At 36.9% G+C, this 24,370-nt stretch overlaps 1 pseudogene; it reads right to left on the bottom strand.

Moving 5' to 3' along the window:
• Positions 1-373: 373 nt before the first annotated feature.
• LOC100806207 (NADPH-dependent aldo-keto reductase, chloroplastic-like) lies at positions 374-23,078 on the bottom strand (annotated as a pseudogene).
• Positions 23,079-24,370: the final 1,292 nt, after the last annotated feature.

Genomic DNA, 24,370 nt, shown 5'->3' with positions numbered 1-24,370 from the left:
ATTCAGTTAATTTATCTGATAGTTTTGTCAACACTAAGGTCAAGACTCAAACAACTATGAGTTGTTTCCAACACGTCTATAGGGAAGGAAATACTATTGCAGATTGCCTCGCGAAAGAAGGATCATCTTCTCCACAGGATTTAATTATCTTGCAACAGTGTCCTAGTGCTCTTTTTCCTGTTTATGTTGCTGATGTTATAGGACACTCCTATGTGAGGTCCTAGTTTAGTTGTTCTTTCTTTGTCTGTATTTTCCCACTCAAAAAAAAGACTCAAACAACTGAATTCCAAAATGTCACGTTATTAATGTAAACTAAACTCGACATCTCCCATTACACATCTTAATTCCCAAATAATAAATGCATTGTAAATTATTACAATAATCCGATACGCTCATTTTGCATTAAGAGGGGAGAAAATGGCCTATATGGAAACTCTCCAATACTCATCCAAGAGTTCTTCAATTGTTTTGTACCCAGGAGATGTCTTGCTAACAAAACCATCTCCAGTAACTTCTCTCCTGCATCAGTAAAACATAAAGTAGAAATGAGAACTTGTCTGCATGTATATATTCACTGAATTTTTCTAACATGGATTGGCCTTAGCAGTTAGTATATAAACTGATTTTTAAATATCATACTTGTATAGCAAGTAAAATGCTACATGAAACAAACAAAAAAATCTTTTGCAAGATTTGGAACTTAAAATAACTTAATTTCAAAAAACAATAATTTTTCTTAGCTTGAGAAAACTTTATTTCCTTAATTAAGCTCTTCCCAAACGAGTAAACAGAAGATTGCCTGAAATAACTTGCCTGCTTAATGTCGGAGAAGTTGGCAAGCAAATCAGCAGGTATAGACCAATCAAACAGATCAAATTTTTCCTTGAGCCTTGCATCATTTGTGCTCTTGGGAAGTACACTGTGACCCATTTATAGTTCCCATCTAAGGGCTATTTGTGCTGGAGTCTTCCCTAACTTCCCTGCAGTTGTGTGCAGAACTGGATTTTTAAGTATATTACTTTCACTGTATCCTTTTCCCAGTGGTGAATAACCCTGAATAAAAACATTGATAGTGGTAAGTAGTAAGCAAAATTGCAGCTCAGAATCACAAAACTTTTCTATATGTTAACACTGAAATTGCTACAAGATGTCTACTATACTATTCCTTCAAGTTCTTTATATTCAGAGATATGTACTTATGGTAGAATTCATAATTGTTCTAAACGGATGTAAATTTGCACTCACTGATAAGTGCACTCCCTTGGATTTACAGAAAGCATGTAATTTTGGCTGCTGTAATGAAGGGTGCAATTCCACTTGGTTAACAACTGGAGGCACATTTGCTGACCCCTATATCTCGAGCCTTGCCAGAATTGTAGAGTGCCTCCATTGCTCTCCATGTGCTAGCTATGTCAGGTTTGGTAAGCTGCCAATTATTCGCACTGACTGGCCAATGAATCTATATAAGAAAATAGTCATGAAAAATCAAATTTTGAATTCAGTGACACTAATAGAAATTGATGTAGGAAGGAACGAATTTCTTATGATTTACATACAAGGTAGAGATCCAAATAGTCCAGCTGCAAATCCCGTAAAGTTTTATCAGATGCCTTTGGGACGTCTTGCGGCAAGTCATCAGTACACCTAAAACATGTGCAAATTAAATTGGGTATAAAGAATGTAATTACAGCATCAGAATGATAAAGTATGCAATTAGGTTTAAGAACACATTAGCAAGAACAGTTTGAATAAATGCCAGAAATCTGTAGACTTTGTTATTGAGGAAGTCCTTTGCTTTTCATAAAATTGTTCCAAGTTTTTGAACAACAATGTATGATCACAATAGTCCTTTGTCAGAAAAAGATGAAAAGCTATAAGGCTTTTAGAGTAAGAGAATGCTTATTTGGTGGACACAAAGATAATGAAGAAATAATGTTAAGATCCAAAGAAAAGAAAATCAGTATTTGTTGAAAGTTTGAAGAATTCAAAAACATCAATTTTTTGAGATTTTCAATAGATATTCTCCATAGGTGGCAATCCTACTCAAGGCATGGTTAAACACTAACGTAGGTGCTTCTCCTAGTATGGATTTAAACATGGATGGCCACTCTATGGTCAACGCCCTCCGCTAGCCCAACCGCCATTGGTTAGAACATTGAAAAAATGAAAAACAAACTGGCAACTGTAAAGATCATTAATGATGCTAATCTCAGAATTTCACATCTTTCTGTCCACCAATAAACTTATCAATGAGTTATTGTTACGGCAGAAACCAAGGAGGTGCAAGTAGGAGAGGATGGGCCAGAAGAAGTTACAAATGACAGGCCCAAGAGGAAGCATTGTTGCCCTTTGTACTTGAAGGATTATGAATAGATAGACTCAATTAACAAGAGAAAATATTATAGTTAGTTAAGGGAATAATTCTGTTATAGCATTGTTGGTTTGCTAGCATTTTTCTGTTATGCTTGTCGAGAGCTTGTCGGGCCATGGTCTGTGCAGTAGAATAGGCTATATATGTAAGAACACTCCTTGAACGAAAAGTAAGAAATAATATCAGAATTCCCTTACCTTCTCCCATTTCTGGAGGTGACCTTAGTCCTCGAGTTCTAAGGAAAGGTTCTGGTTCAGAACCTTAACAATTATCTTCCAAAGTTAGCATGAAAATACTTTGGAAAATACTTTAGAACCTTAACATCTTGGTGCATTCATTGCAATTTCCATGGCGGAGTCAACTTGCTCGAAGTCCAACATGGACCAAATCGAAGACAACATTGCTAGACTCACCTCCTCCCAGATCAACATGTCTACAAAGATCAACGACCTTCTCCACTGCATGGCACAATTGGAGACGAATCAACCTTCCCCTGTTTCTTCCGCCACAACCCCATACACTCAATCACCAACCTCGGCCCAACACCGAATGAAATTAGAAGTACCTCGCTTCGACGACACTGACCCCATGGGTTGGATCTTTAAGATCACCCAGTTTTTTTACTATCACTCTACTTCGGACCATGAACGATTGACCATCACCTCCTTCTACATGGATGGCCCGACATTGGCTTGGTTTCAATGGATGTCTCATAACACCCAACTTTCTTCATGGTCCGCTCTTATCCAAGCCCTCGAAGCCCGTTTTGCACTGTCCTCTTATGAGGACCCTACTGGTCTGCTTTTCAAGTTAACTCAGCAAGGTACAGTTACTGAGTACTTATCTGAGTTTGAATCCTTGGCCAATTGCATTGTAGGGTTGCCAGCCCAATTTCTACTTAGTTGCTTCATCTCCAGGCTCACCGTTGAGATTCGCCACGAGGTACAAGCCTTGCAACCTCTAATGCTAACTCAGGAGGCTTCCCTGGCTCGTCTCTAGGAGGAGAAGCTCATCAACTCTCGTTGTCCCCTTCGTCCCAAACGTCCTCTTTTGTTTTCGGGACAGTCACTGTCTTAATTTTCCTCACCCACGGGACCCCTGTTGCCTCGCGTAAACACAACTTATTCCTTGTCCCTTTGGAACTCTCCCTTTATTTTTCCTAGCAAACCACCCCTCATCCCCATCAAGCACTTGTCACCGAAGGAAATTACGACTCAAAGGGAAAAGGGGTTTTGCTTTAATTGTGACGAGAAATTTTCACGAGGTCGTCGCTGCTCCTTTAAGCTTTTTTTGCTAATTTCTAAGGATAAGGATGAAGACCTTCCCAAAGGCTCATTTCCCTCTTTAGTGCCTGATCCACTAGCGGACCCGGATACCTAGCCTCAAGCCTAAATCAGCCTACATTCTCTTTCGGGCCATGTAGCACTTGAGACGTTACGCTTATTAGGCCAGATTTCACGACAGTCGATGCTCATAATAATAGATAGAGGTAGCACCCATAATTTTCTTCAACAACAATTGGCATCAACCTAGGGCCTATGCACTCAACCCACAACCCTGTTAGACATCATTGTTGGCAATGGCAATGAACTCCAATGTCACTAGGTCTACAAGGACATTCCGGTGCATATCTAGGGCCACGTTTTTTTGGTCAATTTCCATGTCTTGGCATTATGTGGGGCTGATGTGTAGAAGCAATGACATTTTGATGTTTTGATGATGCCAAAGGATCACACGCTTCTCAAGTTTTATTCAAGACAAGAATCCAAGAATCCAAGAAATTCAAGATAATGATCAAGAAAATCTCTAGAGTCTTAGGAAGGGAATTCCAAGTTGAAACTGCAAAAGGTTTGGCCAAAGAATTCAAGTTAAAATGTTTTTAAAAAGAGATTTACTCTCTGATCATCGATTACCAGAGGATGTAATCGATTACCAGTGACCAAAATGCTTCCTGAAATGTTTTAAAATGATTTTAAATATTTTTGACAATATGTAATTGATTACACAAAGCATGTAATCGATTACCAGCAGTTGAAACTGTTTATAACAGCTATTAGAAATTTAAATTCAAATTTTACAATATGTAATCGATTACATCTGGATGGTAATCGATTACCAGCAGTTATTGAACGTTTTATAGCAGTTAGAATTCAAATTTTAAAGCTTGTAATCGATTACACAAATCTTGTAATTGATTAACAGAAGGGATTTTCAAAAATAATTTTCAAAAGTCACATCTGTTCAAATGGTTTTTGAATGGCCATCAAAGGCCTATATATATGTGACTTGGAACACGAATTTGCTCAGATTTTTTCTGCACAAAAGGTCTTATCCTCTCAAGAGCAAAATTATCTTATCCTCTAAAATATCCCTTGGCCAAAACACTTGCAATTCAATAAGGAATTATTTAAGTGCTTCATTGTATAATCTATCTCTTTCAAGAGAGATTTCTTCTTCTCTTCTTCTTACTTCTGAAAAGGGATAAAGAGATCGAGGGTCTCTTGTTGTAAAGCAATCTGAACACAAAGGAAAGGTTGTCCTTGTGTGGGTCAGAATTTGTAAAGGATTTTGCGAGATAGTGGAACTCCCAAGAGGGCTTCTTGGGGACTGGACGTAGGCAACGGACTTTATCGAACTAGTATAAAAACTGTGTTTGCACTTTCTCTTCCCTTAAACTCTTTTATTTTTTGTTGCTTAACATTTATATTCAGATTATTTAATTTGAATTATCTTTTAGATATTCATCTTTAAGGGAACTTGGAACTTGCATTAAAATCAAAGTAGAATTTTTAATTGAGGAAATAGTTTGTGATATCTTAATTCAACCCCCCGCCCCTTCTTAAGATATCTGAGGCCACTTGTCTAACATGACATTGTCTTAGGAGCGCAATGGTTGAAGTTGTTGGGTCCAATCCTTATGGACTACAACGATCTGACCATGAAATTCTGCCATGAAGACAGGTTAGTGGAGCTTTGTGGTGATCGTGAAAGTGAGCTCACACTTGTAACCCCTCGCCAACTACGGCGCATGGTTCGTTCCAACACTGCTAGTGCATTCTTCCACTTATGCATAGAGCCTCTTCCAACTCAAACAACCCTTTCCTCAAATTCTACCCACAATCAATCACCTGCCATCTCCAACCTCATTAACCAATATCGCCACCTGTTCCAACCACTTACTACACTACCTCCACCACGTACCACTAATCATTTCATCACCCTCATTCCTAATGCCTCTCTAATTAATGTTTGATCGTATTGATACCATACTACCAAAAGCAAGAAATCAAAACCCAGGTTGATTCTATGCTGAAATAGGGGCTCATCCAACGAAGCACAAGTCTTTTTTCATCTCCGGTCCTTCTCGTGAAGAAACAAGATGGTTCTTGGTGATTTTGTGTTGACTACCGTGCCTTGAACTCCATCACGGTCAAGGATCGTTTTCCAATTCTAACGGTGGAAAAATTATTGGATGAGTTAGGAGGCGCTCGATGGTCCTCAAAATTGGACATACTCCAAGGTTATCACCAGATATTGATGAAGGAGGACAATGTGAGCAAAACGGCATTCCACACACACCATGGCCACTACGAATTTCGTGTGATGCCTTTTGGCTCGTGCCTTTCGTTCCAAGCTACAATGAATCAAATATTCAAACCTTATATGTGCAAATTCATCATCGTTTTCTTCAATGACATTTTAATTTATAGCACCACCTTTAACGATCATCTATTTCATCTAACAATTGCTTTCCAAGTTTTATAGAATGGTGAATTTCACCTCAAGTTGTCCAAATGTTGTTTTGCCCAGAATCAAATTGAATACCTAGGTCACTTGGTTTCGGTGACTGGACGGGAGTAGAACTAGTGTCGGAAAAGGTGAAGGCAATCCAACAATGGCCACCATTGCGTTTGTTCTGAGCCTTGTGCGGGTTCCTCGGTTTGATGGGGTTTTATCGTAGATTCAATAAAGTCTATGCAGCCATAGCAGTGCCATTGATGAACCTCTTCACACAGGAGAAGTTCAGATGGCCACTAGAGGCGGACCTTGCTTTCCAAACTCTCAAGGATGCCATCAGCAAGGCACTAGTCCTAACTCTACCCAACTTCACCATTCCATTCGTGGTCGAAACAGATGCTTCAGGAATGGGAATGGGCACAATACTATCACAAGGCGGCCACCCTATCGCCTTCTTCTGTAAGCAGTTTTGCCCCCAAACTCGTTCATGCGTCTACCTATGTTTAGGAACTCACCACCATCACCATGGGGGTTAAGAAGTGGCATCAATATCTGTTGGGCCACCGCTTCATCGTCCTCATCAATCATCGAAGCCTAAAAGAACTCATGGCACAGGTTATACAGACTCTCGAACAACAGTTGTACTTGTCTCACCTCCTTGGATACAACTACATGATCCAATATCACTCCGGAAAATATAACATGGTGGTAGATGCCTTGTCCAGAGCTTATGAACCCTCCACAAGATTCCTATTGTTCTTATCCATACCTCACTTTACCTTTCTTGATGAATTGAAGAAGGAGTTAGCCGCAAACTCTGAATTTCTCGTTCTCCAGAAAACCGTCAAGTCTAAACCAACATCATATCCTGATTACTCCATTACATAAGAACTTATTATGAAAAATGGGCGAATTTGGTTACCAAGTGGGATCCCTTTTATTCCAACTCTGTTATCAGAGTTTCACTAGTCCTCGACGGGAGACCATATGGGGGTCTGCTAAACTCTTGCCTGATTAAATGATAACTTTACTTGGGCCAATATTCACCAGGATGTTCGAAAATTCATTGCCAGCTGTTTAGATTGCCAACACACTAAATATAAAATAACTCATGCAGGAGGGTTGTTGTATCTGTTACCAGTACCATCGACACCTTGGGAATATTTGTTCATGGATTTCATTTCTGGCCTACCCGTGTATCATGGTCATACATCAATTTTGGTGGTGGTGGATAGATTCTCTAAGGGTATTCACCTGGGTATGTTACCCAAGCACCATGGCATGCCTCGTAGCATCATCTCTGATCGTGACCCACTCTTCATTAGCAGATTCCGCCTAGCACCCGCAATTAAACGACCAAACCGAAGTCGCAAACTATATCTTTGAGCAATATCTCAGGGCCTTTATTCATAATAAAGCGTCATCATGGGGGTGGTTCCTAATGTGGGCCGAATGGTCCTACAATACCTCATGCCATTCTGGGACCAATCTTTCATCATTCGAGGTAACCTTTGGCAAGAAACCTCCTAATATCCCACAATACATTACAAGCACCTCCAACTTTGAGGCAGTAGATGATCTACTCATACATCGTGAATCTGTATTTGCTTCCCTATGCAAGAAACTATTGAAAGCACAGATTCACATGAAGAAAGTGGCAGATGGCCATAAGAAGGATAAGGAATTTCAAATTGGTGACTGGGTGATGGTGAAGTTGAGGCCACACCGACAAGCCTCAGCTACAAGCCAATCTCACTCAAAACTGTCCAAACGCTTTTATAGACCATTTCAGGTGGAAGATCGAATTGGAAGGGTAGCCTATAAACTTCAATTGCTAGAACACTCTCGTATTCACCCAATGTTCCACTGTTCAATTCTAATACCATTTCACCCATCTTCTTCGATGATCCCGAAACCAGTAGCATTACCAACTTCAGCAATGGATAACCAACTTGAGATTTGCCCCTTAGCTTTCCTGGAGACACGGTGGGACTCTACACCCTCTGGGCCGAAACAACAGGTCCTAGTTCAATGGGTTGGGTTAGCTCTAGAGGACACCTCATGGGAGGATTGGTCTGACTTAAGGGCCACTTACCACCTTGAGAACAAGGTGTTGCCAGATGCGCACGGGAATGTTATGGCAAAAGCCAAGGAGATGCAAGTAGAAGAGAATGGGCCAGAAGAAATTACAAATGACAAGCCCAAGAGGAAGCATTGTCCCCCTTCGTACCTGAAGGATTATGAGTAGATAGACCCAATTAGCAGGAGCAAATATTATAGTTAGTTAAGGGAATAATTATGTTATAGCATTGCTGGTTTGTTAGCATTTTCTGTTATGCTTGTTGATAGCTTGTCGGGCCATGGTCTATGCAATAGAATAGGCTATATATGTAACAACACTCCTTGAAGGAAAAGTAAGAAATAATATCATAACTCCCTTACCTTCTCTCCCTTTTTTGGAGGCAACCTTAGTCCTCGAATTCTAAGGAAAGGTTCTGGTTCAGAACCTTAACAATTATCTTCCAAAGTTAGCATGAAAATACTTTGGAAAGCTGACTTATTAAATTCTATTCAATAAGTCCGAGTTAAGAAAAAAGAAAAGTGAAGACTCCCAATAAATCTATACCAAGTTATTGCATAGATAACCTTGGCAACAAAATAGTTTAACAAATATTGAGTATATATAAAAAAGACAAACCATAGCATGGAAGTGATAGACATATCTTCACCCTTAACTAGACCAACAACAAACAACTTCAAGGCAGCACCAATCTACAGAAAATTTACATTAAGTTAATAGATAGAGAGTAGAGTATAAAAACAGTGTAATATATAAGAGAGGATAAGAATTGTAACATGATATTACTTTGGTGTAGTTAACTTAATAGGATATTAGCTTTTTATACCTCTCATGCAGAACTATTGTTTTCTACTATTCATGAAGGCTTAAGCCCAAACTAAAACAAACTACACAAGTTTGAAAATAGCAAATTTCATTGCTTCAGAACAATAGAAATTATATTTGTTAATCAATATTATATTTATTATTATGTTTGTTTTAACTTATACTTGTTTTTCTATTTTTTTAGTACTTATTGTAATGTTATGCTTATAATGATTAAAAACGGGAGAAGATGAAAATTAAATTATATTTTGGGTGAATAGTTATTTTCGTCCCTGAATATGTAGAATGCTAACAAATTCGTTCCTAAATGTGCTGCATAGGTTCTTTCACTAACGATAACAAATGAAAGTTAACAGATGAATGAATTTGTCGCACTTTTTTTACTTTTGGGACTAAAATTTGAATTTTCATCGTTCATGAACAAATTTATCAGTGTTCTACACATTCAGGGACGAAAATAGTTATTTATCTAAGAAATGAATATTTAATTCATCAATACTAATGATTATTAAATTGGTTAATTTTAATTAATAATATCATAAATTTTAATTTTATTTCAAAAAAATTCAATAATATTAAATAGTTTTAGTGATGATTATTTTTAAGAGATAATTTTTCAAATAATGGGAATATCTCGTAATGTTAACAATTCAATAAATATATTTATTTTTATTAAAATTAGTACATATCATTAATAGATCTTACCATTAATTAAAAATAAAAAATAATAATTAATAAACTTAAAAGCAATCTTATATTTTTTATAAAAAATGTTTTTTATAAAACTGTTTTTTTATTTCTTATATAAATTACCAGAGAGGTAGTAATATGTAAAACAAAATATTCCCTCAAATTCATATTGATTAAATGATTAAGTTAACCATCATGTCGTTAGTAAGTATGCATTGGCTTAAAAAAAAACAAAAAGTAAGAATGGCATTACGCTTGAATTTCCTAGACAAGTGTCACTTTTTTTCTTGTTATTAATAGACAAGTATCACTTTTAATAGGCAAGTATCGCTTTGACAGTTATAAATGAAAAAAGAAAGATATTTTGAAAAGTGATCCACCAAATTATTTTGTAAAAAATAAGGCTTAAATGTAGTTTTAGTTTTTCTATATTTTTTTAAAATTTGTAGTTTTTATTCTTCTATTTTAAAATAAAGAATTTAATCTTCCTATTTTATAAAATTCACAACCTTTTAATCTCCTGTATTTTAAAATGGAAACATCTAATTCTCACCTTTATAAAATATGTAATTTTAGTCCTTTTATTAAACTGAAAGCATTGACTTGTTAAAATACTAATATTAAGTATAATGTAGATTAAATAAATAATCTCATATCACATCACTTAATTTGGGTCACATTAGATTAATTTATTATCAATCATCACATTTCAAATTTAATGGAAGAACTAAATTGTAGATTTTATAAAATTGAAGGACTAAATGTCTCTATATTAAAATAGGAGAATTAAAATTATGAATTTTAATAGGAGGACTAAATGACTCTATTTTAATATAAAGTGACAAAAATTACATTTAAGAAAAACAATTATTAGAAAAATTGCTACATATTTTGTAGCAATATCAAAGTGACCCAAAAAATATTAATTAAGTTTAATATTTTTCAGAGGATTAAAAAAAATTATATTTTAGACAATATTATTTATATGGACTAATTTTACTAAAATATCTTTATTAGGAGTCAAAATTGGAATAATTTTTTTATATTTCATTGAAAACTGAAAATTTTCAATAAATATGAAAAAAATTGAATAATGTTAGAATGACAATCAATATGAAATAGAGGATGAAAAAATAAAGAGAAAGTATCATATGAAATGACAAGAAAAGTTTTTATAGTAGTATTCAATTATGAATCTTCATATAGTAAATTTATTGGTTTTGATAATAATAACCTTAAATTCATATCAAATATTTTTTAATTGGTAAAAAATGTAAAACCTTTTATATTCACATTGCATTAACATCAAACTTAAAAATATAATTTTTGGTAATAAACTCAAAAATATACTAATAATATTATATGTTATCTTTTTAATTATTTTATTATTTTATTCCTTAAGTATTATTTAATTATAGGTGAAATTGTATTTTTCTAAAGAATAATAACAAATACAGTATTTTGTTTTGAATTTTAATATAATTAATTTTAATAAAAAAAGTAATCGTTAACTTACTGAGATTATAAAAAATGATTTAATTACAATTTCATTTCCTATGTTTTATTTGACAAGGTCTTGTATATGGAAAACTACATGAAACTCATAATTGTTTATTTTCCGGTGAGATAAATGTAAATTGTGTCTATTAATTTACAAAATTTCTATGTGGATAATCTTTTTTTCTTATACTTATTAGGTTAAAATATGTTTTTCATTCTTATAAATATGGAAATGTTCAAAACATGTTCTTGTAAAAATTTTAATATGTTTTTTGTTCCCTCAACATTAAAATATGTTATTTTTTTACTTAGAGCAAGGTTTGAACATTTGAAATTACGTGCATGGCTTTTTTAAATCAGTAATATGCATAAAAGATGTAAAAAGAATATCACATTTATATCAATTATATATATAATCAATGTAAAAAGTCATCATAGTAGGTTCGGATTTACTTGAACCTACATTCGACCAAAAACCATAAATTTCAATTTTGTGAGGAAGAGAAAACATACTAAAAATTTTATAGGAATGAATTTTAAATATTTTCATATTTATAAAGATGAAAAATATATTTTACATTTATTACTATAAGAAAATAAAAATAGGTCCTTAAATTCAAATTTCATAAAACTTGGATGGAAAGAAAAAAAATGTGACGTGGAAGGACATAACTATTTTTTTTATTAGTCACAAGCTCTAAACCCTTCCCTAGTTGGGAGACCAGGTTTAAAATATTGATCACCTTGGTTTATTAAGCCAAATCGATTTGGAAGGTTTATTGTAGTTGGTAGATAACAGTTCTTTAGGCATGTTGGCAGGAGTTTGATTCTCTATTTGTGCGTATGAAGAAGACTTTGTTGGAAGAGACAAAATCTATTTTAGTGATCTCTACACCTCGAAAGTTAGTCTTATGACTTCGGCTATGAAGATACCTTCATTAAAAAAAACAATGTATCTATTAGAGCGACTGAGTTCATTCATTTGGAGCTTAATGAACTAAATATTTAAGAACTTTACTAATTTGTTCGTATCTCTCTTCTAATTTCTAATAAAGTCTTAAAAAACACAAATCCACCAATTTTTCAATTTTAATATAAATATTCACCATAAAATATTTTTAAATGACATATTAACATTAAAACATAAAAATATGTAAGTAACCTTCAAACCATTTAACTGATTATCAACAAGTCATTAGTTCGAGTGATATTGAACTCAATCCCATAAGTAAGGTGTCGCAATACCCTACAACGAGACAATGAAGGCAAAATAGATAAGTCAAAGCATTCGTTTCCTAGGGAGGAAACAAGTGGAGTCGCCACCAACATTTATTCGAGGATGTAGAAGCAAAGACTTTGACTTGACGTTTTGACGATGCCATATGATCATGCGCTTCTCAAGTTTAATTCAAGACAAAAATCCAAGAAATTCAAGATACATCATTAAGAAGATCTCTAGTGATTTAGGAAGGGAATTCCAAGTTGAAACAACAAGAGGTTTGGCCAATGAATTTAAGCAAAAAATGTTTTTACAAGAGATTTACTCTCTGGTAATCAATTACCAGAGGATGTAATCGATTACCAATGGCCAAAACACTTCCTAAAACGTTTTTAAAATAATTTTGAATATTTTTGAAGGCATGTAATCGATTACATGAGGATTATAATCGATTACCAGTAGTTGAAAATATTTACAACAGTCATTAAATATTTGAATTCAAAATTTATAATGTGTAATCGATTACACATGGATGGTAATCGATTACTAGCAGTTATTGAACGTTTTGTTTTAAATTTTAAGGCCTGTAATCGATTACACAAATATTGTAATCGATTACCAGAGGAGAATTTCAAAAAATAATTTTCAAGAGTCACATCTGTTCAAATGATTTTTTAATGGCCATCAAAGGTCTATTTATATGTGACTTAGAACACGAATTTGCTCAGAGTTTTTCAGAACAAATTGGTTTTATCCTCTCAAAAGCAAAATTATCTTATCCTCTTAAAAATTCCTTGGCCAATACACTTGTAATTCAATAAGGAATTATTTTGAACAATGGAGCACTCAAAATAATTCCTTGGCCAATACACTTGCAATACAATGCTCAATGGAATGCCCTAGAACTCCCTCATGATAAGCGCATGTCATGTTAGGGTTGTATCCTCTGGGAAACGGAGGTTGAGAAATATTTGTTGGGCTTATGAGTGCCATTGCATTATCGAGCTAATAGGGGAGTAAGTCAGTATATGGCATTGGAATTGGGGTGAATTCTACAGGCTTCTTTTCTAGAAAGTTCCTTCCCTGGTTGGTATTTTGACTGATATTAGGGGTGGTGTTTCGTCTTGGATGTGCATTGGGCGGATTTTGTGGCCAATTTGGGGATGGCCTTTGTGGATGATTGGGCGTTCTTGACTGGTAGGGTGGTGGGTTGAGAAGGATTGATATTGGCTGAGTATTGATATTATTGGACTAATGGGAAATTTAGCCATGTAGGAACGACAGTCATAACATGGGTTTCTCCCTCCTTCTTATTCCCTCCATTTGCCCTAGGCCTCCTATCACCATAATTCATCGAGCAGCGTAATCAAATTTGCCTCTTTTTAGGCCTACTTCAATCCTCTCACTCGCAAACACTAAATCTGCAAAGCTCAAAGGCAAGTAATCCACCATTTTCTCATAGTAGAACACTGGTAATGTATATCAATGTTATCATTGGGGGCGCCACTTTAGCAACCAAACCCCTCCACCTTTGGGCATATTCTTTGAAAGATTCATGCTCCCTTTTGCACATGTTCTGCAACTGTATTCTATCTGGAGCCATATCAGAATTGTACTGATACTACCTAATGAAGGCAACCATTAGGTCTTTCCAAGAACGTAAGACTTTCTTGAAATAAATGCATCAACGATTCTTCATTTTTCATGTATGCCCTCATTTTCCTATAGTTCATCTTCAAGTGATCTTGGGGCAAGTAGTCCCCTTGTACTTATCAAAATCCGTCACCTTGAACTTCAGAGGAATGACCACGTCGGGCACTTGGCACAACTCTGCCATGTCAACAAAAGCATAATTTTCGCCTCCTTCAATGACCCTCAACCTTTCCTCTATATGATCAAATTTCTCCCTTTCCACCATAGCAGGAAGCCCTCCTCCCATCGCAAAATGTAAGGGTTGGGGTTGTGGGTGATATTGAGCCCCCCCCCCCCCCCAAAGTTTTTGGCAAGGGTATTCCACCAAATGCTTGCTCCTCAATGGCATATCTGAGGTGAGGCTTGAAGTCGGCCAGAGCATGGTCCCGGGGTACTTCATGTGTCTACCCCATGGGTTGAGGGACCGGTGCATGACCAGACCAGTGTTGTTGGCTCTCAATGGGTATAGGAGTGAAGTTGTCGACATTCTCCTCGGGAGCGTGTGCAACATTGGGTGGTGCATAGTTGGGAGGCAAGCCATATGGTGGGAAGGAATGCTCGCTCTGGACCTGCACAAAATAGGGGCCGCCTGTACTTTCCAACGCTTCACCTCCCTAACCTACCATATCCGAGACTAGACAATTTACTTGATTGAGGCCAGGTGGGTGAGTTAGGTCCACCTTAGTGGAGGTACTTGCGGCAACGGCTGTAGCCGTATTGACCTCCATCATTTTTCTCATACTGATCATGGCTTCCATCATTGTGGTCATTTGCTCTTTCATGGCCTCCATGTTGGCCTTCATCTGTTCCTGTACCACCTCTATTTCACTCATCACTCTAGCATTGGCATGCATTCGGTGAGGGCATTGTAAAGCGTGCTCTTTTCTTTTTATTACAATGATTGCAGTTCTAATTTCAAGGAAAGAATGCAATGAGCAATGCAGCCAATGTGAAAAGAAGAAAAAAGCATGGATGTAGGTGAATGATACATTGTTGAAGTATTACAAATTTTACACAGAACATTCAGTAGAACATAGGATCGAATCAATTTAGATTTTCATTAAAACAACATTGTTCATCACATCTTGTTAGAGCCAAAGTGCAACTGGAAATAAAACATGGAAATCAACAGTCCTTGATTTTGTAAATTATTTAGCTCAATCATGTGTTGGCAGTAGCCAAAGAAGCTATGTAAACTCGATCCATCTTCTGTCCCAACTTTTGCAAGCTGGTTACTTCCATACTTGACCTTGACTCGATGAAAAACTTTTCTTAAAAGCATGTGCTTGGTTCGACCCTATGTTCACAAGAATAGAAATTTTGATTGCCAATACTTCGAAAACCTATCATAGAGATGAATGATTAGGGCATACCTATGCTATGCATGACAAATGAGATCAACATGAGACGACCGAAGAACTATCCTTTCCTAGTTAACAATGTGTTAGGTACCATGTTCATGTGATTTTCAATCGTTTTTCAAGAGAAATGGGTGTATAATCTCAACATGGTCTGTTTATAGCTATCATCATGGTACCCAACACATGTAACTAAGAATGTGGTGTAAAATTTATCGCTTCATTGTGAATTTCTTTTTGCTCATTTTTTTTTTTGTTTTTTTTGTGTTTTCTTCTTCTTCTTCTTTTTGTAGGGGAAAATGCAAGGTATGAGCAACTATGTGTCAGGATCATGCATGAGTGAACATGACATGCGAAAGATGAAAATAGAATTTGAGCAACTATGTGTCAGAATCATGCATGAGTGAACATAACATGCAAACGATGAAAATAGAATGTATGCAATTGGCAGAACAAAAGCATGCCAAATGAGGATGTATGATAATGCAAATGTAATGCATGAATACGATAAACAATAAATGCAGGACCTTGAAATGATGTTTTAAATCTTGAAAAGCTGAGAGAATCGTTAAGGTGTTGGACCTTGAAACGATCTCAAGTGATATTTCATGAAATAAAGTTTAGTTATAAGTTGGTTTTACCTTAGATTTGTTCATTAACTTTCAATCTTTTTAAAGGCAATTTTACTGCACTAGTGATGGGTTAAGATTGAGCATTACAAAGAAAAAGAGATTATCAATGATAGATGGTGAAGATGAATGTGCACATAATAACAAAGGGGACCCCTAAGGGTACATAGATCACATTCAATCCTTAAAAATAAAACTAACCGATGGTCGAAAGAAGAACACAGAACAAGAATGATGTAGGGAATGATCACGGTCGCGATTCAGTAGTGCCTCAGCTTTGTTTCCTCTTCTTTTTTCTTCTTTTTTCTCTCTTCTCTCAATTCTCTTCACTTCTAACCCCTGGAACCCTTTAAAACACCCCTAGGATGCCTATTTATAGGCAAAAGACCACCTTGGGGCAATTGCAGCTTGCCTAGGCGAGCTTAAACTTAACCCTGAAGCAAAGAGCTCACCCAGGCGAGCTAGTCCCTTAGCCTTGACATTATTTGGTGGCCCAGGCAAGCCAAATGTTGCCCTAGGCGAGGTGGGGCCTAGGAAAAACAAGGAAACAACCCTTTTGCCCTCCTTTCTTGGTATATTTTGTCTTCCTAATTGAAACACTGAATGGTTCCTTGCTTTGCACTATAACTGGCATTCCACACCATAAGTCGACTAACAAGGATCAAAAGATCAACAAACGATAGTCTCCAGACGAAATAGGGATATGACACAAGTCACATATGCTAGTCTCTTGGATGGAGAAAATATACTTGAGAGGGATGTAATACCTATAATTTTCGACTTAGTGTATGTGTGTGTCACAACCTACCCTTCCGCGGGAGGGCCGAAGCATTTGTCTCCAAGGTAGAAAGCGAGCGGAGTCGCCACCAACATTTACTCCAGGAAAACACTAGAAAAACCAAAAAGACAAAGGTCTGCAAATTTTGAAAATGAAGGTTTGGGAGTTGTTTACGTACGGGGAAGGTATTAGCACCCCACGTGCTCGTTACAAGGGACGACAGCCTCTAATCGAGTATGCAAAACATGACTTCAAAATTATGTTTTTTTTTTCTTTTTTATATTTTTTAGGTATTTTTCCTTTTATATTTTTTTATTTTTTGGGGTAGAGAATGGTGTTGCCCTTGCTCCTACGTATCCTCAGGTGTGATGAGGAAATCAGACCTACGTAGTTCTTTAGTCTGAATGTTTGTTGTGTTACGTTATTTTTATGTTTTTTTGAAAGATTGATTTTAATTGAGAACAAAAGGCGTTGGACCATAAAATGATCTTTTGATTTTTGAAAAGAGGAGAGAGTAGTTAAGGTGTTGGACCTTGAAACAGTCTTCTCAAGTTTGAAAAGTGGAGAGAATCGTTAAGGCGTTGGACCTTGAAATGATTTTCTCAAGTTTGAAAGGCGGAGAGAATCGTTAAGGCGTTGGACCTTGAAAAGATCTCAAGTGATATTTGATAAAGGGAAAATAGTTATGAGTTGGTTTTATTTTGTTTATTAAACTTCAATCCTTTTTTAAAGATAACTTGCGGCACTAATGATCGGTTAAAACTTACTTTACAAAAGAAAAACAATTATCGATGATAGGAGAAAGAGATGAAGATGCACAAAACAATAAGGAGGACCAATAGGGGTCCATGAATCATGTTCAAATTCCAAAAAGCAAACACTAACCGAACGAAGAACGATGAAGAACAGACGAAGAACGGTGAAGAACGGAAGTAGGAATCGATCTTGAAAGCGCCTCGGCCTCGTTGTTTCTTCTTTGTTCTCCTTATTCTCACTAATTTCACTAAAATGTTCTCAATATATGAAGTTGAACCTTTACCTCAGCCTCCTCACGACTATTTATAGGAAATGAAGGGTGGAGGTTGTTCAGCAACTCGCCCAAGCGAGCTCAGCTCGCCCAGGCGAGCTAGTTGCTTCCTCCAAAAGTAACTTTGCTCGCCCAGGCGAGCCGGTTACATCAGCCCTAAGCTTTCTGGTGGCCCAAGCGAGCCAGGAGCCTGAAAAATTGTAAAAATGACCCTTTTGCCATTGCTTTTGAGTATTTTCCGCATTCTTTTCTAACACGTCAAAAAACCTTTCAGATTGCGCAACAACTGGTGCCAAGCAGCTCAATTCGGCAAGCAAGAATCAAAACATTAGCAAATGAAGGTCCTCAGACGAAATTAGGGTATGACAGTTGCCCCTCTTTACTTATCTTTTATTAGAAATAAAAGGGAAGTAAAGATAAAGACACTAATTTCGTTTGAGCTATCTTGCTATTCAATCGGGCAACTAGCGGAAACCAAGGAAGTGAAACCGAGGAAACATAAGGACATTGAAGTTTTGTAGAGTGGAAGATATTTGAAGTTCTTCTTCTTTTTCTTCTCCTTTTTTTATATGCATATATTTTTTTCAAAGCATAGAAACAGAGGATGTCGAGTCCTACAAACCACAAAGACAAGGACGTTGAGTCCTATAAAAGACAAAAGACGTTGAAGCCTTTGAAATGTAAATGAAGGCATTGTCATCTTCGAAAGCATAAATGACTGAAGACATTGAAGTCTTTTAAAAGTAAATGAAGACATTGTCATCTTTTGAAAGCGTAAATGGCTGAAATCATTATCGTCTTTTGAAATGTAAATGAAGGCATTATCACCTTTTGAAAGCATAAATGACTGAAGACATTGTCGTCTTTTGAAATGTAAATGAAGGCATTGTCGCCTTTTGAAAGCATAAATGACTGAAGACATTGTCATCTTTTGAAATGTAAATGAAGGCATTGTCACCTTTTGAAAGCATAAATGACTGAAGACATTGCCGTCTTTTGAAATGTGAAGGAGCAGATGACCTTGATTGTCTCTGTAAGACAAAAGACTACGATAGTCTTTGAAGGTAAAGGAGCAGATTACCTTGATTGTCTCTGCAAGACAAAATACTATGATAGTCTTTGAAAAGTAAAGGTGGATGACATTGATAGTCTCCGCCATACAAAAGACTATGATAGTCTTTGAAATGATAATTGTGAGGACTTTGAATCCCTTGAAAGATAAAGACGAGGACTTTGAGTCCTATGAAAGATAAAAGCGAGGACTTTGAGTCCTATCGAAGATAAAGGCGAGGACTTTGAGTCTTATGAATGATAAAAGAGAGGACTTTGAGTCCTGTGAAACAAGCCAATAGGTACTAGTACCAAGGGGCTCAACCTTATTAGAAAACAAGAGGTTGACTCTTTGAGAGGACCTCTCATCCTCGAAAGATAGGACATTAGATTTGGGAAATTGGTATGTACAGAGAGGTCCATGCACTTATGATTTTCGGGATCTAGATGCATACAACCTTCATCTTGAAATGCTAGTAATGCAAAATGGTTTTGAACCATGAAAATTGTGTAATGCTCATGACATTCTTTCCTATTTTTTTATTTTGATTTTGATTTTTTTTTCTTTTTGTGGAAAACACAGATTGACTATCTCTTTTTTAAAAGATGTGATAACTCATGCAACCTCATCCCATCTTTTTTCAAATCCCTTTAGGGACTCCCTCAGAGTGTATGCTTTTTATTTAACCACTTGACAATTTTGGAGTGGCGGCAATGGAGTCATTTGACATTTAATCAATCAACCGAAATATGGATCCAAGGGTTTTCCCTTTTTTCTTTTAAAAACTTCAATTATTTTTCACAACAAGAGAAATATAAGGCTTTAGGACCAATCGTGTGCACCATTGAAGGATGGCAATGGATTGTTACACTTTGATATATGACCAAGTGAAACTTTCTTGATTTTAGATTATAGAGTGATGCCAATGGTCTGTCGATCCCGTTGAAATTTGATGACATCGGCTAATCACGAAAGAATTTATAACGAAGCTACCCTTGGATTCGAAAGGGATCCCAAAGGAGTTTTCATGAGAGACTAACATCAGATGTACTCTACTATCACAATTGTCTTCAGGCATCTTCCATGAGCTCCTAGTCAAATGAGTTTTCTTCTCAAACGTGCAAGTGTGAAACCTTGAGGATTCTTTTTTTCATATATATATTTTTTCAACAATCACAAGCATGTGCGGATTTCATTCTAGAATCCCAACTTAAAAGAAAATTAGTCATTCTTGATCTACATGGGCTTTATTAGGCTTGTAACATGGTTAGGGGTAAGAGGGCTATGAAAGAAAAGGTCACAAAGGCTCAAAGAGTGTTTAAGGGTTACATTGAGTAAGAACCTCAAGAGCGTTGCTTGTACCTTTTGGGTTAGGCTTTACTCCTTTTGCCTCATACATTAATCTTTCATTGCACTTTTGTGCCTTTCTTGAAGAATTTGGAGATCTGATGTCTCTTTTTTTTTTCTTCTTCTATTTTTTTTACTCGCCTTTGGCAAATTTTATTTTCTTTTTCTTTTCATTTTTCTATTTTGCTTTTGTTGTTTTTCTTTGTTGTTGTTTTTAGAAAATGAATATGCTTTGTCTTAGAGGGGTAGCAAACGATAAACTCGTGTTTAGGATGTTAAAACATGGTCATGTGTCATTTCAAATCTTGACTTAGATCCTTTGTAGTTTGGATTTTGGGGCAAAACCTTAATAGCACGCCCCTGATTGTTTTTTCTCTTTCTTTATTTTTTATTACCCTAATTTTTGCCTAGGCCACCCTTTCGGGTTCTTGACCTACTGGGTAAAAACTTCTGATCTACCCCTAGGTTTGCTTGAGGTTCATGCATGGTCCCTCTCATTGCCTCAATGTAGGGCTCTGAGGTACCTATTGTTGTCTTTTGTCGCGACCTTATAGTAAGGAAAAATGAAAGAAACTATGCAGATTCTCGAAAATGAATTTTCAAGGACGAGAAACATTTAAAGGATTTCAAATTGATAGATTAAGTTGAACGAATCATGTTCTTGATAACTCACTTTTCTCTCAAAAGAACAACTTTTAGGAAATATGAGGTCACATGAATATTTGTACTTTTTATTTGAAACACAGTCAATCAAACATTTTTTTAACTTTTTACTTGTCGTTTATGGCACCCTCACCAAACGTGTAGAACGCACAATTTCTGATTGAACAGACTTAGAAGTCAAACTCAGGAGCGCATGTCACTTGAGCAAACAAACCAACAGCTTACATTCACATTCTAGTCAAAGTTAAATAAGCAAAGATGTAATCATGAGAGAATGAGATAAGGACATCAAATTTATCCATATTATTAGCATTGTGATTGTTGTTTACATTAATGGCATAAACTTGAAAATCCTAATGAGTCATTGGAGACATCTAACAACATCCTTCAAACTGCCCCATGCATAGTGTCGCTTGCCAATGTCATAATTCACAAGCGATTATCCTCCTCAAAGTTTAGTCAGTCTGCATCAATTAGACTTTTCACCTTATGTTTCAAGGTCATACAATGCTCAGTCAAATGCCCCGGGACTCCTCCATGATAAGCACATGTTGCATTCGAGTTGTACCCTCGGAAAAATGGAGGTTGAGGAACCTTGGCTGGGGTTATGGCTACCATTGCATTATCGAGTAGATATGGGAGCAAGTTAGCATACGACACTGAAATTGGGGTGAATTCTATAGGCTTCTTTGTTGGAAAATTTCTTCCCTGGTTGGTGTTTTGGTTTGTGTTAAGGGTGGTGTTTGGTATTGGATATGCGGCAAGCAGGCTTTGTGGCTGATTTAGGGGTGGCCTTTGTGGTTGATTAGGTGTTCTTGACTGGTAGGGTGGTGGGTAATGAGAAGCATTGATATTGTTGAGCTAGTGAGGAATTTGGCCATGTAGGAATGGCAGTCACAACATAGGTTCCTCCCTCCTTCTCATTCACCCTATTTTCCCCAGGCCTTTTATTTATCAAAGTAGGATAATCAAATTTGCCTCTTTTCAGACCCACTTCGATCCTTTCGCTGGCAAAAACTAAATCGGCAAAGTTTGAAGGTGTGTAACCCACTATCTTCTCATAATAGACCACTGGTAACGTGTCAACTATCATTGTTATCATCTCCTTGTCCGTCATTGGAGGTGCTACTTGAGTCGCCAGATCCCTCCACCTTAGGGCATATTCCTTGAAAGATTCATGCTCTTTTTTACACATGCTCTGTAGCTGCATCCTATTTGGAGTCATATCAGAATTGTATTGATACTGCCTAATGAAGGCCACCATTAGGTCCTTCTAAGAATGGACCCAGGAAGGTTCTAGATTAGTATACTAGGTGATGGATGCCCCAGTAAGACTTTCTTAGAAGAAATGCATCAACAGTTTCTCATCTTTCGCATACGCCCCCATCTTCCGACAGTACATTTTTAGGTGATTCTTCAGGCAAGTAGTCCCTTTGTACTTATCGTAATCCGACACCTTGAACTTCGGAGGGATGATGACGTCAGACACTAGGTACAAGTTTGCCATGTCAGCAAAGGCATAATCTCCGCCTCCTTCAATGGCCCTGAGCCTTTCCTCTATATGATCCAATTTTCCCTTTTTCTCCATAGCAAGAGGGACTTTCCCCACTGTGAAATGCAAGGGTTGTGGTTGTGGGCGAAATTGAGGGCCCTCCAAAGTGTTTGGCAAGGGTACACCACTAACTGCTTATCCCTCAATGGCGTATTCGAGGCGAGGCTCATAGTCGGCTAGATTGTGGTGGGGTATTTCATGTGCCTCCCCCATGGGTTGAGAGACATGTGCATGATCAGGTTGAGGTTGTTGGCTCTCAATGAGTATGGGAGTGGAGTTATTTTCATTCTCATCGGGAGTGTGCACCACATTGGGAGGTGTATAGTTGGGAGGCAAGCCATATGGCGAGAAGGCATGCTTGTTCTGAACTTGTACAAAATGGGGGCCGCCCGTACTTCCCAACTCTTTGCCTCCCTCACCTACCATATCCGAGGTTGGATGATTTATTTGGTTAAGGCCAGATGGGGGAGTCGGGTCCACCTCAACAATGGCGCTGGTAGCGACAACTGGAGCCACATTGACCTTCATCATCTTCTTCATGCTCATCATGGCCTCCATCATTTGTGGTCATTGGCTCTTTCACGGCCTCCATGTCGACCTTCATCCGCTCTTGCACCTCCTCTATTTCACTTATTACTCTAGCTCTTGCACGCGTTTGGTAAGGGCGACGTAAAGCGCATTCTTTCCTTTTGATAACAATGATTACAGTTCTGATTTCAAGGAAAGAATGCAATGAGTAAACGCAACCAATGAAAAGCATGGATGTATGTGAATGATGCATTGTTGAAGTATTGCAAATTTTACACAGGACATATAGTTGAATTAAAACAACATGGTCCATCACATATTGCCAAAGTGAAACTGGGAATAACACATGGACATCAAAAATCCTTATTTTCCTGTAAATTATTTAGCTTAATCATGTATTGACAGTAGACAAAGAAACCATGTAACTCGGTCCATCTTCTGCCCCAACTTTGCAAGTTGGTTACTTCCATACTTGACCTTGACTTGATGAATTTTTCCTTAAAAAAAGTTCTTGATTCAACCTCATAATCCAAGGAATAGAAATTTTGATCACCAACACTTCAACCACATCTCATAGAGATGAATGACTCGGGCATACTTATGCTATGCACAGAAAATGCAATTATGAGATTGACATGAGATGCCCTGGGAACCATCATTTTCCTAGTTAACCATGCATTAGGTACCACGTTCACATGATTTTCAATCATTTTTTTAAGAGAAATGGGTGTATAATCCCCACATAGTAGGTTTATAGCCATCCTCATGGTACCCAACACATGACTTTCTTTTGTGTTTTTTTTCGTTTTTTTTTGTTTTGCAAAGGAAAATGCAAGGATCATGCATAACATGTGAATGATGAAAATAAAATGTATGCAGTTTGTAGAACAAAAAGCATGTTAAATGAAAATGCATGATAATGCAATGACTTATGCAAAATGCAATGCATGAATATGATAAATGCAGGAATGATATGCCCATTACGAAGCCATGAAGAGATGTATGATGCAATCAAGGAACATGTCAGAGTGAGTTTCCTATGCGCCCGCCTAGTTTAGGAATCTAATGGAAAGGATCCAAAAGTCCACTTCTAGTGATAATTCCCAGGGGTGGTTTCATGTAACCTTACTGGCTTCTAGAGATATCATCCTCTTAAGTAATACATTGTGACGATAGGGACTATCAGCAACAATGCATCACTAAAATAGGAAAACTCAAGATGAGGCTTCACTATTATCAAGCGAGTCAGAGACCCAGCATGACCACAAATCGACCTCCACTCCTTGTGGCTCACATAGACCCGGGTATAGGGCCTAATATCT

Source organism: Glycine max, chromosome 1, assembly GCF_000004515.6.
Source record: "Glycine max cultivar Williams 82 chromosome 1, Glycine_max_v4.0, whole genome shotgun sequence".
Lineage (NCBI taxonomy): Eukaryota > Viridiplantae > Streptophyta > Magnoliopsida > Fabales > Fabaceae > Glycine > Glycine max.
The sequence above is the reverse complement of the archived record's forward strand: the minus strand, read 5'-3'. Positions and strand labels throughout refer to the sequence as shown.